Raw genomic sequence first — 16,610 nt, forward strand, 5'->3', positions numbered from 1 at the left:
AAAGTGACTAAAAATAATTAATACAGCGCGAAAGAGCGCACGCCGCGCCCTAAAGTTCGTTACCCAATCATCAAAGAATTCGGTGCTGGCATGATATTGGTATTAAAAGAATCCTTAGATATCATAGTATCAAAATATATACATATTTGAATTTAATCCTCTTTGCAAACCATCGGAACCACATCTATGGAACCACCACTCTTTTCGGTGCTGCGCTAATTTACTTTTATTTATCGCGGAATCCGACTTCATCATCTTTTCGATGAGGCAGAGAAAATCGATAATAGTAAATAGGTAATGAGATATTTTGTAATCGTATTTAGATTAATGTCTATGTATTATGTGAAATCTCATAGTCAAATCATCGATACAATGGAAATTTTTTTTTGTATGAATCGCCGATGCGACGTTTGTCAAAGGATTGCTGCGCAGCGCGTCGCCGACAAAGAAAATCAAAGGATTTTCTCTACACGCTATGGCAGTGCGGCGGGCGTTCTTGCGCGACGAATTAATGTTGAGTGTACTTCCGAAAAGGTGAACCTCCCAATTTTCTTGTTGATTGGTATACTATTGTATTTTGATGCTCTAATTACGAATATGATCATGAAAATTACCAACAAGATCATTTTCAAGGTCAAATATTTAAAAATCGATTTTTATCTATACTACTGTATTTTTGTATGCTGATTACAAAGAAATTGCTGGCAAGGTCATTTTTACGGTTAAATATAAACTTTTACATTTTATGTAATCACAAGTAGAGCTGTTAGATTTTGATTAGTGCCCTTCTCACCTCTGCAAAGAGGACAACTTCCATAATTGTATTGTTGCACATGGATTTTGATTTTCCACACGAAGCAACTCTCATCTCCCTCTCCACCTGCTTAAGGAGTGCACGACTTCCATAATTGATGTACTGTTACGTGGATTTTGACTTTCCACGTGAAGCGATTCTCACCCCCTTCCCTCCAGCCCCCTGCGAAGGGGCGCACGATTTTCTATGCAAAAAGCGTGAAAAAATATGAAAAAAATCGATTTTTTAAATATTTGATCTTAAAAACAATCTTGTTTTGGTAATTTTCACGATCATATTCGTAATTACGGCATTCAAATACAGTAGTGTATCAATCGAGAAGAAAATCGGAGAGTTCATCTTTTCAGAAATACATCCCCAATATCATGCAAGCACCGAATTCTTTGACGATCGAGTAACGAATTTTAGAACACGGCGCACCCTTCTTCGCAACGAATTAATTATTTTCAGTCACTTTAAGTGAGCACTAATCGGAAATGCATATATTAGGTGTAGTAAAAAGAAATCCATTATTTTTCCAATAGATGGCTTTAGTAATCTATATATCGTCTACGCGTGATACAAATTACTAAAGTCATCTATTGGAAAAATAATGGATTTCTTTTTACTACACCTAATATTTTGATACTACGATGTCTAAAGATTCTTTTAATACTAATATCATATGAGTATCGAATTCTTTGAGCAATTAATGAAATTTAAGCCTCGGCGTCATCGATCGGAATGAGTTTATTATATTTATTTATATATTCATTTTATTTTTTTACAGTTAACAACAAATTGGAATTTTATCTTTCGAATATGTATCAAATGTACATCATTTTTTATGTGAATACTTTTAAAAATATATGTATCATGAGCTCTCTAAATGTAGGTGTCATATACGACGATGTAGTGTTTAATACATGTTGTGATATTTGAATTAACGCTATATTTGAATTTTTTTGGCTCTATTTTAGAGCTAAATTAACATTAAAATTCCTATTTACTTATTTTTTATATACGTGCGTTGTATATATTTTTTTTTATTGCTCCTAAACGGTATGAGCACTAAAATTCGGAATAGAGTACTAAATTAACACCTAAAAAGCACTAAATTTTTGACCTATTACGAACTTAATTTTCGATGGTGAGGAGGTCCAGCTTAATAGACGTACATACATTATATCTGAAGACATTATTCGTTAAAATTATTTAATTCTATCGATATCATCTGACAGCTAATATATATAATAATGTATGTATATGTTGAAAAAATATTCAAAATTAAAAAAAATTAATTGTTTAATACGAATTACTTATTAAAGTGCGCATGAATTGAATTAAAAAAAAATATTTTTAACATGGTTTCAATAAAGTCAGTTCTTAAGAGAAGTTAAAAATGAAATATGAATTAGAAATAAATTATTAATTAGAACTGACATTATACCGTATATATAAGTCCATTTATTACACGGATAAATTAACAATATTAAAAATTTTGATTTTAATTTTTAATTTTTTATATTAATGGACACAATCAATTAATAATTTATCACTTTAAAAGATTAATTATTAGTCTGAGAGTCGATAGAATTAGTGACAAATAAAATTATTTGTACTCAATTAATTGTACTATATAGTAGTCAAAAAGCGCAATCGTGTTTAATATAATTTTTTTTTAACATATAATCGGTTATGCCGATTACTAATTCGGATCCTTCTAAATACATAAATTAGATATCTATAATTCATGTGTTACGAAGAATCCGAATACGGCTCGAAAGATTTACTATTGTTGTTACTCATGTACGTATTGAATATTTATTCGCACGATCATTATCTATAGTATCGATATAGTGTTCTCATTGGAAATTGTTCTAATTTACATTTCATAAATAAATGAAGTTTATGTCTGAAAAATCACGTTTTGCTTTTAAAATGAGATAATTCATTACTCATGAAAAATTTTGTTTTTTAATGAAATTGAGTCTCATAAAAATAAGACTCAAAAATGTATGTCGAGATATTAAAAATCATTATAGGAAATTTATTTGAAAAATTTGACTGAGCCTTCTAGAGAATTCCTTCTAGGAACATTCCCGACATCATTAAGAAAAATGATTAAGTAAACAAAGATAAAGAATAACAGTCAGGTATACAGTTAGGGTCACTACACCAGTCAATGAACAAATAAGAAATTCATGATATAAAGTGAATTATAACGCGTGTATAAAAGAAAAAAGACAACAAATCACTCAAAGGTAATAGCTGATTGTTTAATCTTTACAAATATCATAAATTATCTTTAAAAAATAAGACAAAAATGATTGTTTTAATTAAAAAAGTGAAAAACCATAAGAAACGCTAGTGAATGACCAATAAGTTTAAACTACGTTTACCAAAGTATTAATAAGTTTGGTAGCTTTAAATAATATTTCTGATATTGATTTCAGGACGTCTTTTCAAAAATAAATTCATCCATTTTTTACCAGGCCTATTATTTATAAATGGATTTTTTTTATTACTTTTTTCTAGAAAAGATTGCACTGCAAATTACTTGTTGTAAATTCCAACTTTGCTTTGTTAATTATGCAAGTTTTAATTCGTTCTTCTTCTTTTGAATAAAGTATTGGTGAAGGTCCCATTTTTCTCTCAATAGGTACGTTTTCATGTATCTTATTGAAAAGTGTACCTTTTGGTATTATACTGTTGTGATGTTTTATTTATACTCATTTCATTAACACGTACACTGTCAATAACATCTTGCAACGTTTCTTTTGAATAAGAAAATCTGCAGTATTTTCTTTTTCCTTTATTTTTCTCAGAACTTGAGACACACTTAAAGATTGTTTGAACATAAAAATAAATTCTAAATCATAAAAATAAAAGGAAATAAATCAATTTTGTCCTTATTCATTTATATATTAAAGCAATTTTTTAATTCGCTACTTTATATGTGATAAAAATAGCTTTATAATAATAATGATTAACACTTTTCAAAAATACTAATATAAAATGAGAATTGAAGAATATCTAATATTTACTTAGGTACTCTCTAAATCTGAATCAATGGATAGTGACTGATTCCACCAGTGGCATACTTAACACTGGATCAGTGAAGTTCAACTAAAAAAGACAGAAAATTTGAGCATCATAACTTAAAATACTAATATTTGCACGTTAGTTTTAATCTTCTAATATTTATTAAATTTATGCACTAAAACAGAGTTCAAATCACATAATAAAGGTTAGCAAGGTTAAAGATCATACATTTTATTCACTGATTCACAGATTAGAGAATACATGAAAAATATATCAAAATACGAATATCTAACCTCCAATCTGTTGACATTTGATCACGAACAACATGAATGATCATTTATTAGTGTACCTGTTTTGCGTACTAGTTAATGACTAATGTATCATTTACTGGTACAAATGAAAACATAATGCACCAATATTTCTCGTAAGAATTATAACTAAAAACAAATAATAGAATAATAAATGAGCAATAAATAAAAATTTAACATTATATTATCCTAAAGAAATTGATTTTCAGTTCTTTGATAACAAATATTTAATATAAAAGTTTCTTCTTTTAATACGCGTTCTATTTTGCTTATAGTAAATTTCTATTATATAAGTACATTCATAAAGGAAGATAAACATTTTCCTTTTTTTTACGTAATATAATTACATTTTCAAGTGAAAAGTGATATTTTAGTTAAATCTGTGAAATTAGATTTAAAAAATATCAATTAATTTGCAATTTATTATTTTAAAATCTTATTATTTTAATATTTTTCTGAAGTAATCATTTACTGATTGTTCAGAGACTGGTGCAGTGACCCTACTTATCTATGGAGATAAACTCTATCATCAAATTAATGGAAAATTATAAATTAAAATGTTTAATTATTGTTAAACCTAGATTATCCAGATAACTATAAATGTTTGCACGATATCCATAATGCTTATGTGCGTGTAGTACATGCTGTCTATTTAACTCCGTATCTGATTGTAAACACAGAAATCTAATATATACTGACTAATTTAATACTGAAAATCAGTAATTAATTACTTATTTTAAGTATTAAAAGCACACTGTTATTCAGTGCTTTTAATACTCTAAATAAGTAATTAATTACTGTTTTTCATCCTTACAACATTGCAGCAATATTACAGATTTTGCAGCGATATTGCTGCAAGTTCTATGCTGCATGGGGCTGTAATAAATTGGATATTGAATTGATTAGTATTAAATTTCTGTAAGGGAACACATTGTGTTTTACATAGTGTGCAAACATTGTACTTGCAAAATACTGATAAAGTAAACCAAACCTAATACGAGATTTACAATAGGAGTCACAAATAGTTGTAAAATCTTAAGTGGCAAGAAATCCGTTAATTACAATTGAAAAGAGAATAATCAATTGTGATAGATCAGTTTCTTATGTCTTAAAACCTCACGATTGTCTATTGTAGACTTAATTAGACATAAAATTTCGATTTACGTCGTAACTAATTGTGATGGTATTATGCATATTTGGTATTAAACATTAGGCGCGTTCAAAGAATTCAACAATTGAATGAACGCTCTCTGCTAGTAGTGTATTCTTCTAAGTCTAAACGTTTAATTGGATGACATAGAAGAAACTATACCAATAATAGTATTAAATGTTCACTCAATTATTAAGTTCGTCGAATGCATTTGGCTGCATTCAGCAGAGAAAACATTCTTTAATATGATTGGTTCTTATCTTTAGTTCTTCGCTGGATTGAAATGTAGGAATTAATTATATTAAAGAATCACTGAGCACTTACCGATCATTTTCTTTGCTGAATGCAACTGTCATCTGCTTTATCATACAAAATGACGTAATGACTAGTATATATGCACATATTGACTAGTATAATGTATTGGTACAACGAACGTACTCGAATATGCTGATATGCTTGGTTATTTGACTGTATATAAAAGCTCATATACAATACATACAATATAATTATATATAAAGATACTTTACGGTATCTTTTCTTAATTAATATAGTATATAAAATTTATATTTTTCTTTATGTAATTGAACCTGGATCTATTCACGTAATAAATAAATTTAGTTACCTTCAATTAATGTTATTAATTCTTTTAAATCGATAAACCTTCCAAAGGTAATCTTTTTGTAATCATTTCAAGGACAAATCGAGGCTCTTAAACTCTTTGATAGGCTTTTTTATCGATTGTTATTATCTTTTCTAAAACAGTATAGTGAGATGGCTTAGTGCATAATAACGATTCTGTATAATAGTATTGTAATCATAAACTTTTATAAGTAATATATATATAATGCGCAAATTTATAAAATCATAGAATATAATTATGTACGTCATACATGTATATATATATATATATGTATATATATATATATATATATGTATATATGTATATATATATATATATATATATATATATATTTGTATATTTTAATATTTATATTTTTATACACGATTAAATTTGCCTTCACAAAGCTTCAACTTTGTAGTAAATTTTTATTATTTAAAAATAATAGTAAATGATAAGAATATTTTGAAAAATATGAATATATCCTTATAAAGCTTTTAGAAAAGCTTTGTTAAACTTTTTATACTTTTTAACGATATGTATTTCAAAATATTTCGAAGTTATTTTTTGTTCAAGAGAATATATTATTACTCTTAATGTATATAAGAACACTTAATAATAATAAAACATTTACATTTTTATCTATATAGAGTATAAACAAATCTATCTATTCAGAACTTATTAAATTCGAGAAAATATATTTTCTTGTGAGATAATTTAAAAATTATTTAGAAAAATACATATATTAATTATTTAAACAATAAATTAAAATCGATCGAGAAATATTTAACACAAATAAGCGAAGAAGGCTATATTCGATCAAAGCGTTGTGTGTCTTGGTGTATAATATTTTTACAATTTCCAGTTTAAGCAGACTGCTCGCTGATTATTTGTTGATCTTGAAACATTGAAGCTGGAGTACGTAATAAATTGGAAAATCGGAAATTGTAAAAATTCATATAAAATACTATTAGGCACCAAGATTTGCTTTAACCGAATAAGGTTTTCTTCGTTTATTTGTATAACTAAAGCTTAAAATAAATCAAAAGATTTGCATATAAAACTTATGAAATTTATGCGTCACCAAAATTTAAAATCAGTGATAATTTAAGGGGATGCTGGAGTTATCTAATTATTGGTATTACATTTGTATAAAAATTTCCAAATTGACTGAACAGAATAAAAAATCCTTTTACAGGATTGAAGTAGACGCAAAATTATAGGAAGTGGTGCAGTAAACTTTATATTAAAATTGAACAAAAAAATTAAATACTTACTTAATTTGTTTCCATTTAAATATAAAGTCCACTGCACCACTTCCTAATTTTGTGTTTACTTTAATCCTGTAAAAGAATTTTTTATTCCGTTTAGTTTATTCCAATTTGGAAATTTTTATACGACCGTAATATCGATAATTAGGTCACTCCAGCATTTTCTTAAGGATTTAGCGGTCTAAGTAATGAATAATTAAATCCTAAATGAAAGTCTAAATGATTTACTTAAAAAATACTTAGGTAACTTGTATTTTTGTTAGGTTTTTTTGATTTGTCAGCACTTTCAGCAATGATATAACACATCTAAGTCAGGAGTAAGAAAAAGAGTTTATTATACGAGAAATTTGATCAGTTAAATTAATTGAGATACCAATACGATCCTTCGAACTTAGCTCCGGTCATTTTTCTAACGCAACGAAGTGTAACGCAGGACGACGCGAGCTTCGAACAGGTGAATGAGTATGGGAGGGCACGAATGATGAACGTCGGGGGTGCGGGAGACCGATAGAGGATACGGGCGTCGGATGGTGTTGGATCTCTTGACGGGTGCATCGATGTCCACTGGCTCCCAAGGGAAATCCACTTCATGATGGGAATCCCATTATTTCCCGAGCGATATAAAAGTAGGTAGTCCAGTCGTCCACGTGCTGTCCAGTTGAGGCTATTCCGACGGCCGTCCTCTATCCTCCCACGCCACATTGAGGCTCTGTTTTTCTCCGTTCCTCTCTTCTTTCTCTTTTCTGTTGTCTGTCCCATCTATCCTCTCTCTTTTTCTCTTTCTCTCTCTCTCTCTCTTTTTCTTCCTGTTTCTTTCTTTTTCTTCTCTTATACTATTACCATTGTCTCCTCTCGTTCGCTCCTAGATCTCACTGTTCTCCGTCCATTCGCAATCCATTTGATTCCGAGCGTGTCTCTCGAAGGCGACGCTACTACGAAGGACCATTTTTAGTTTAGACTAATACTATGTATTGCCATGAGAGATGCTTTAAACACATAATTTGATAAACGGATACGATCTCAAGTGTGTCACGAAGCTTTCGATGCATGTGTGACGTTTAGACTTGCAATTGAATCAAAGGAAAGAATGTATCTTATATATATATTTGATTATCGCTAAAAGAGCATATATAAAATATTTTTTGTCATTTATTCAACAATAAATAATTTCAAACCTAGCGTTATGACGCGTGAATTACGATTGGATCGCTTGAAATCAAAATGCTAGTGCATAGCTTTTGTGAAAATAAACATGCTCGACAATTCAATATCGCCTCGATTCAATCGAGAGCGCGTACGGTCGAAATGATAGAGGTTCTATGTTAGGAGAGCGGCTTGATAAAGAATTCCATCCCGGGGCTGTGGAATGGTCGTACAAGGTGCGGGCAGTATAAAATAAATATGTGAGACGCAGGGGGTGGCACTCCAGAAAAGATGGACGCTTGGAGAGAGGGCGTGAGTGCTCGGTACTGCCTCCGTAGTGGGGAAGAGCGGAGAACGAGCTTTAAGTTGGGTGGACCGTGTGGAGATCGGCTGCAGGACTCGCGTGTGTGTTGCTGGGTAATTGATTTCTTTGATACCACCCGCGCCAAAGGAACATTGTAGATGCTTGCCTGCGTACGTAGAGCTCCCGTAGGAAGGGACGAAATGCTTCTCTCTCTCTCTCTCTCTCTCTCTCTCTCTCTCTCTCTCTCTCTTTCTCTCTGTCTCCCTCTCTCTCCCCTCTCCTTCTTTTTCCGTTTCACCATCATAGAAGCCGACAGTGGGTAAAGGGAGGAGGATCCTCCCTAGGATATAGAATGTAAGAAGGGGAGTAGAATCGAGAATAGTAGCGGATCTACCGTCCTTCGGATCGATGGATATCTCTGCGCTGGACAAGGCCCTCTACCCTTTCCATCTTCTCCCTGAGGATGACCAATAACAAACACCGTCGCTTCTCTCTCTCTAATGGAGTTTTTACCGATAAAAAATTCACTCCTTTTTCTCCTTTTTTCCGCGGGCAGTTCCTACCCGTTTCCTCCACTACTTTACTACCACCAACGAATATCTATGCCTATTCGCTCGACTGACGGACTCACTAACATTCTCTGATACCTTTCAAATGCTTTGGTATAATGCTTTCTTGGTGACATCTCTAGGTTACAACGTGGCCGTCGCGTTTGACTGAGGATACTGCAAGCATTGCAATGGATGAAACATCCATAAATGAAAAAATATTTTGATTGTATTGTACATGTTGACACGTGTTAGTACTAGTAATAAATATCGGAATTAACGAGCATATTGAATACATAATATAATCATTTTTTCAATTTGATTCTTAAAATTTGATTCTTAAAATTAAAGGTTACAATACGGCAGAGATGTAAGATTTTAAAAGTATTTTAGAATTATTACGTATCACGTAAAAACGTATCGTGTAAAAGAGAAAATTTGGATGAAGTAGTCTTTAGAAGTAGAGATCAAGATCTTTTCACAGACACCCTACCATGTATAGAGAACAGATGGCTCGAACGGTTTTGAGATTGTGATCGTCGTCTTGTAAGATATGCAAAATGACACGCGAATGTTGGAGAACTAGGCAGTTTGTGGTCGTTGAATGGTGGCAGTGCAGGGTTGGTTGGCTTAATTCGGCCAACAGGGCCGGGAATTCGAGCTCTATCGTGTGCTGACGTACGTATCGATTGTTCTGCAATATAATGCTAGCCACGCACATATGAGACTATGCGGGTGCTTCGAGTTTGTGTATCTCTCTTACTGTTATTATACATAGGCATCTTCGTAGACATTTTATATAATAGCTTATAATGAAAAGGACTTGCAATCATTTTTTTCACAATATAAACAATAATATTTGCGAATTTTGCTATTTGATGCTGTAGAGAAAGATTATTATTAAGTGAAATATTCAATTTTTATCAAGATTATTTTTAAATTAATATTTAATATTATTACAAAAAAAAAGAGGAGAAATTAGAGTCAGAATGTAAAAGTAAATATTACTCTTTTACACTTAAATCTCTCGAATTTTCAAATCAACATCAATTCAAACTAATTAAAAAATTTGATTTTATGATCGTCTATTTCTTCTTTTGTTTGATGTTTATATATCTCATCATTTGTTTACCATAAAAAGAAATTTTCGATCTTTAACTATTTTTAATATATTGTTTTATTGACTTTATCGATATCTTTTTTAATAAAAATTTATCTTTTTTTAAATTTATCTTTTTTTTTAAACAAAAATATCGAAATAATTATCTACGTTAATTAAAATAATTTAATTACTTCAGTAATTACTAATATATTATTGTTAAGAAAAAACGAATGTTGCGTCAATAAAATCGACAAAAGAATGTTAAAAAATAATTTTATAAAAGAAACACATCTTATGCACACACGCATATTTAGAATATATATTTAAATATAATAATTTAGAATATATGTAATATAAGAAATATTAATATTTAGTTATTTATATTTAATATATTTTATTTAAATTAGATATTGTTAATTGAATAATCAGAACATTACTGTTAAATACATTTCTATAAGTAAAGAGGATAGGTTATTCATTGCTACAAAAATAAAATTATGAACAATATTTCGCAATTTCTTAAGAGATAGATTATAAAATGAATTTTATTAAAAATATTTTTTGAGAAATATCATGAAAATGTTAATACATACGTGTTAACACATGCGTTCGTATCATTTACATCGATGTAACTACTACTAAATTAATTAAAATAGTTTGTACGTTAAAATATCAGGTATCAAATACTTGTGAATTGATCATCGTTATTATACTCGATTAAAAAGTAGCAGAAAGAGTTGTTCAACTTGAGGATTGTGATCAATATTACATAAAAAAATCTTAAATTTTTGAATATGCGTAAATTAACAACAAAAATAAAACAATAATTTAATATTTTTTGCATAAATGAAATATAAATAATTATAAAAGTTTATTTTTTATAATATAAATTTTACATTTTCTGTTTATTTAAGATCGATGTCATGTAAATATAAAAATATAGTACTAATGAAATTTGAATAGACGTACATATTATGCTCAAAGAGTTCTTTTTATTTTCTCTTCTTTATTTATATTTAAATAATTTTACAAATTTAATACATTTTTATGGAAATAATTATATATAATGGATAATGATATATGTTTAATGTATAATAATATGTAATGTCATATAAAAATTAAAATGAATACTCGTATTATAGTATTATATTTAAGAAAGTATTTTGCACACACAAACACACATATACACGTGTATATCTATGTAAAGAAGACGGAACGTCGAAGTAAAATAAAAATGACTACCTACGTGTGTAAGGAAACGAAGGGAATGCCATCACTCGCACTAATATTTAGGAAGACAAAGAAGGCCGACACGAAGCATAGTAGAAGCTGAAAATCTTTTTAGATTTTGTAAGAGTTTGACGATCTTATTTTATAATTTCTCTCAGAATTTCATCGATCATAAATGAAGAAAAGGTATAAAATTTAATATTATATAAAATAAACCTTAGATGGGGGGTTACTACATCTATACATACTGCATATTATACTGCATGAGCATATAGCAACATGTCTGCAGGCAGTCGTGTAAAAGGATGGGATGGTTAAAATAAAAAAAATAGTGTGTGCGAGGAAGTTAGCGACTGAGATGCCGTCATCCCTACGGATGTCCAGTGAGACGAAGAAGGTCCACCCTCGGAGAAGGTCGACAAACGAGTAGCGTCGGCGCTGCCCTTGCAAGCTTCCTCGTGTATTGATCCTCATAATTCGGGCGGGGGTGGAGGGTGGCCAGGACGGCGGGGAGATGGCGGCAGAACGGTTGGGGCTAGAAGGGGAAGCGGCAGTTGGCAGCGGAGTGGTAGCGGTTGGGGGGGGAGGGGGTTCTGAGCCCCACCTCACCAACCGAGAAACGTATGCGTCGAGGTACAGTTCGGGGGTGGCTGGAAGAACGGAAGAAAGGAAGGAGCGAAGGAGGCAGAGTAGGGCGCACCCGCGACCAATAATAAACCGGCCGCATTATGATAATGTCATATCATAGCGTAACGCGATATCGGTACGTCTTATGATTGGAGCCACAGATCTTCCAATGAGATCGCGCGCAAGCGTGTCTTATCTGTATTCACGGGATTCTTTTATCTCGGTGTTCCGTTTGCGGAATATATCTCGTAGGGCGTACTCGCGGTTAAAACTAGATTTCACAAATATTTTAAAAGAGAAAGAGATTAAATAATTAAATATTATATATTGTCTCTTATTTAATTTAGATGTGACAATTTAAGTGTAGATTACACAAAGAAATTTTATCAATATTATATTACGCACTTTGAGTTCAAAATTTTTCAATTTTATACTTTTAATCCGTATCGATTTTCCATAAAGCTATTGTTTGCAATTTCATGAAATATATTCTTCTTATTATTATTATTGAATATGTACTATCGAATATGTATATTTCTGTCATATTATAGATACAATTAATTAGAAATAATACACAAATACTCTCTTTTTATACTTGCTATATTTTTATGTAAACAGCCAATGATTAGCCTTTATGCTTTAATTTTGTTATTTTAATTAAAAACACAAGCACTTTTAAGAATATAAATATTGTTCTATGTTTTCTCATTTTAAGATCATGGAAAACGCGAAACGTTTCACCGACACATTTATCGTAACGCGCAACAGACATAGCGACTGTTTGTGTATATATATATATATATATATATATATATATATGTACATACCGTACCGCCCTGAGTTGCTCTCCTTTACATCGATATTTCTTTCCCCGCGATAAAATTCAACCTTTCAGCCGACCAGTGTTTTACGGCCAATAGGAGGCCAGGAAGAGAATCGCCCGAATAGCGCAATACACGTAGGTATGGCGTTTTATTGGCGGTGGAAATGGGTTCGTATATAGCTTTCGGAGTATGGTATCGGAGGATATTGATCCTCGCGTCCGTCAAGCAGTCTGATGGTCTTCGAGTCTTCTCTGCTCCTACGCTTCCCGCTCATCGTCGATTTCTTTCGGTCCTGCGACTCCTTGGGGACAAGAGAACTAACCCTCTGGGAACTGAAACATCCCTGTTTACACAATGTGATTATGTTCGAGTTATGAATACTTTCATCATGATCATATTGTGCTCATTTCTATTTAATTTTCTCATCTTGGAACGAACTTTTTCTTGAGAGATTGTCAAAGGCAAAAAACCAAATTTATTTTTAATATCAATATAAACTAACTACAAGTTTGATCTAAAAGTTTTAAAGTTGAAATAAACATTTCTCTCCATATTCTATAATATGTTGGAAGTATTGCTAAGAGCACATGTGTCGTAGTGTTGGTTGCATTACTGAGCAAATTTCCGATCCCTCCGGCAGAAACATCTCGTCAGTCCCGCCGAAACGTAGGACGCGAGATGAGGAAAGAACGTCGGGTGGCGAAGAATGGACAGTGGTCTGCACAGCAAGGTTGGTACGGAAGATTTGCGCGCGCATCTCGTATGCCCCTCCAACATAGATGCCTCTTTGAGCTCACCTACACACGAGAGCGTACCACTCCTCTGCGAGCACCACTGCGAGCAAGTTCTTGGCACACCTCGAAGGGTGCTTCTCGGTCTTCTCGTCCCGGTTGCTCTTCTCACGGAGGAAAAATTCAATATTAATAACGAGGCGGAGTGAAGAAAAGTCCGCAATGCGCCAAAGGCACGGCGGATCTAGATCCGCACTGCTATAAACCCTTGCGATCTCGTAGGTGTGAGATCATAATGCCGACCAATGAGTACGCGAGGGCGTATGGTCCATGGGGTGAGCACGATATGATGGATTTATGGATCTAATAAAAAGAGCTCGCGGGATTGGTTCTCGCGGAATATGACGGGCGGGGCTGGCAACAGAGACGGTACACCCCGTTGAATTCAGCCACAACCACCACCGTCACCCACTCTCCCGTCGTCCTTTACCTCCTCATCCACCTACAATCTCCCTCACGTTCCCCTGCAACGACCACGAGAAGGGGAGAACGTCCTCTCCCGTCCTCCGCGATGTTGAGTGGGGATGCAATCTTGATGTATTTCACCTTCTCCTCATCTCTCTTTGCCTCTCTCTCCCTGCTCCTCTGTCTATCTTTCTTTTACTTTATGCTTTTCTTTATCTTTCTTTTTCTCTCTCATTTTCGTCATTTCCTTATTTCTCCGTTTCCTTACCATCCCTCACTTTTCCTCTGAATTAGATCCCGAGATCAGACAGCGAAACAGGTGAGGGTCGTATGTGGTAGAGTCATATTTACCCACCCGTAGATAGTCTTTAGCTCTCCAGGGTCAGTTTTGTCTGGTTTCGAGCATCTCTTTACAAGATTGAAGCAGCTCGTGAACAACGACAGATATCAATTATCAAATTGAATAAAAATTAAATTTTTTTCTCATCTCTTAAATAGTAAAGCTATCATTGTGTGCTAATAAGATATGTTTATATCTTTAGTTCTTTTATTTTAATATTAAAATATTTTTAATTAATTCTCTAAAAATTGTATTATATTAATAAATAGATTTTGATAAATATAAACATTTAAATATATTCAAATTTAAAAAATTTAGTAAACGAATGTTTCACACATTTCGCATAATTGTAATAATATCAAAATTGTAATAATTACAAAATATTGTTGTTTGCAATAAACAATTAAATATGACAGTTTTTATATATGCATATGGCATATATAAATATAGGTTTTTATATATATATATACATATATATATATATACATATAACTTTTCATTTTGTAAAATTTGTTATGCAACTTGATATATATGAAACTGCTAAATATTTGTTGTCAAAATTGATACATATTGATAAGTTGACACAATTGATAAGTGAGTCATTGATACATTTTGTGCTATTGTGACGAATTCAATGACAAATAATATAATTTAAATCTAACTAAACTTTCTTTTCTGTGAAAGTTGCGACTAGAAGTAACAGTGCCTCGCTGTGCGTTCTCCTTTTTCACTCCCACTTTCTCCTTCTATTTTATTACGACCAAAAGCTTCATAGCCGCGCTGAGAACGAGAACCGAGAATATTGTATTGCAAACTTTGTCCTTCTTTATTAAATTTTATCAATCATACTGGAAGTTGGATAACCACTCTGCGTTGATATTTCTTTTTAATATGTTTTTAACTCTTCTTTATAATTTTTACTAATAATGTGTTGATTTCACTATTAATTCATATTCTATTTGATAAAACATTGAAAAAAATCTTATCATTGTGATAGATTTTATTATGTACTAATCTGTATTAGATAATGAAAATAGATTCTTAACTCTTCTTTTTCGTCTTCTCTACAGATTTTCGAAATCTTCTTTTGAAATCGTAATATTATGATTTTTAATTTAAATTAGATTTTAATTAAAATTAGACAATATTATTATAAATTATAAATTATAAATAATAAATTGAGAAATAACAAATAAGTATATGAAAGAGGGAAGAAAAATTATCTTAGATATAGTTGGATGTTTCTTAAGAATAGGGAGAATTTACAGAGATAAATAATATCCCCTTTCTAGATACAAGTGAGGTAACTAATCTATATGATATGCTGTAGTTGAGACTCATCTATTTCCTTTCACAGGAAGCTTCGTCCCATCATGAACATTAATGAAGGAAGAATTCTATTATTGATTTCGCATGTAACATCATTGTTATTAAATGATATCTATCTAATAAATATAAAAAGTATCAAAGAGTGAACTAAAGAAACGCACAAAACTGTACTTTGTCTTCTTTGACATTGTCATTAGTTTGTATCGTATAAATGATAATTCCACAATATTTTAAATATAATGGCAAAATAAAATAATTTTGATAAATTACGTATTCCTATTAAAGTTTTCTTGTGATAAATTTTTATAACATAAGAATTAAGAATGATCAGTTAATTTTATTATAAAATTATTAAGTCTAATCTATTTAGAAATGATTTATTTGTTTATAATTAATTTTGTAAATGGGTAATGATAGAAACTATAGCAAATATACAGACACATATTATATCATATGTATAAATGATATAAATATAACAAATAATACTAACATATTAATTATCTAAAATAATAATGTAAATAAGAATAGAGATTATCTCACTTTTATTTTCAAAATTTTACATGGATGAAAGCAATCATAATAATATTTGCTTATATATATATATATATATATATATATATATATATATTAGGTGTTGGAATTAATTAGTAGCGTTTTTTAATGAAAGAATGTTATTTATTTCACATGAGCATTAAAAAATACATTAATGAAAGTACTTCCCATCACTTGTAAAACGCTACGAATTAATTCCAACACCTAATATATATATATATATATATAT

Source organism: Acromyrmex echinatior, chromosome 3, assembly GCF_024713525.1.
Source record: "Acromyrmex echinatior isolate Ae372 chromosome 3, ASM2471352v2, whole genome shotgun sequence".
Classification (NCBI taxonomy): domain Eukaryota; kingdom Metazoa; phylum Arthropoda; class Insecta; order Hymenoptera; family Formicidae; genus Acromyrmex; species Acromyrmex echinatior.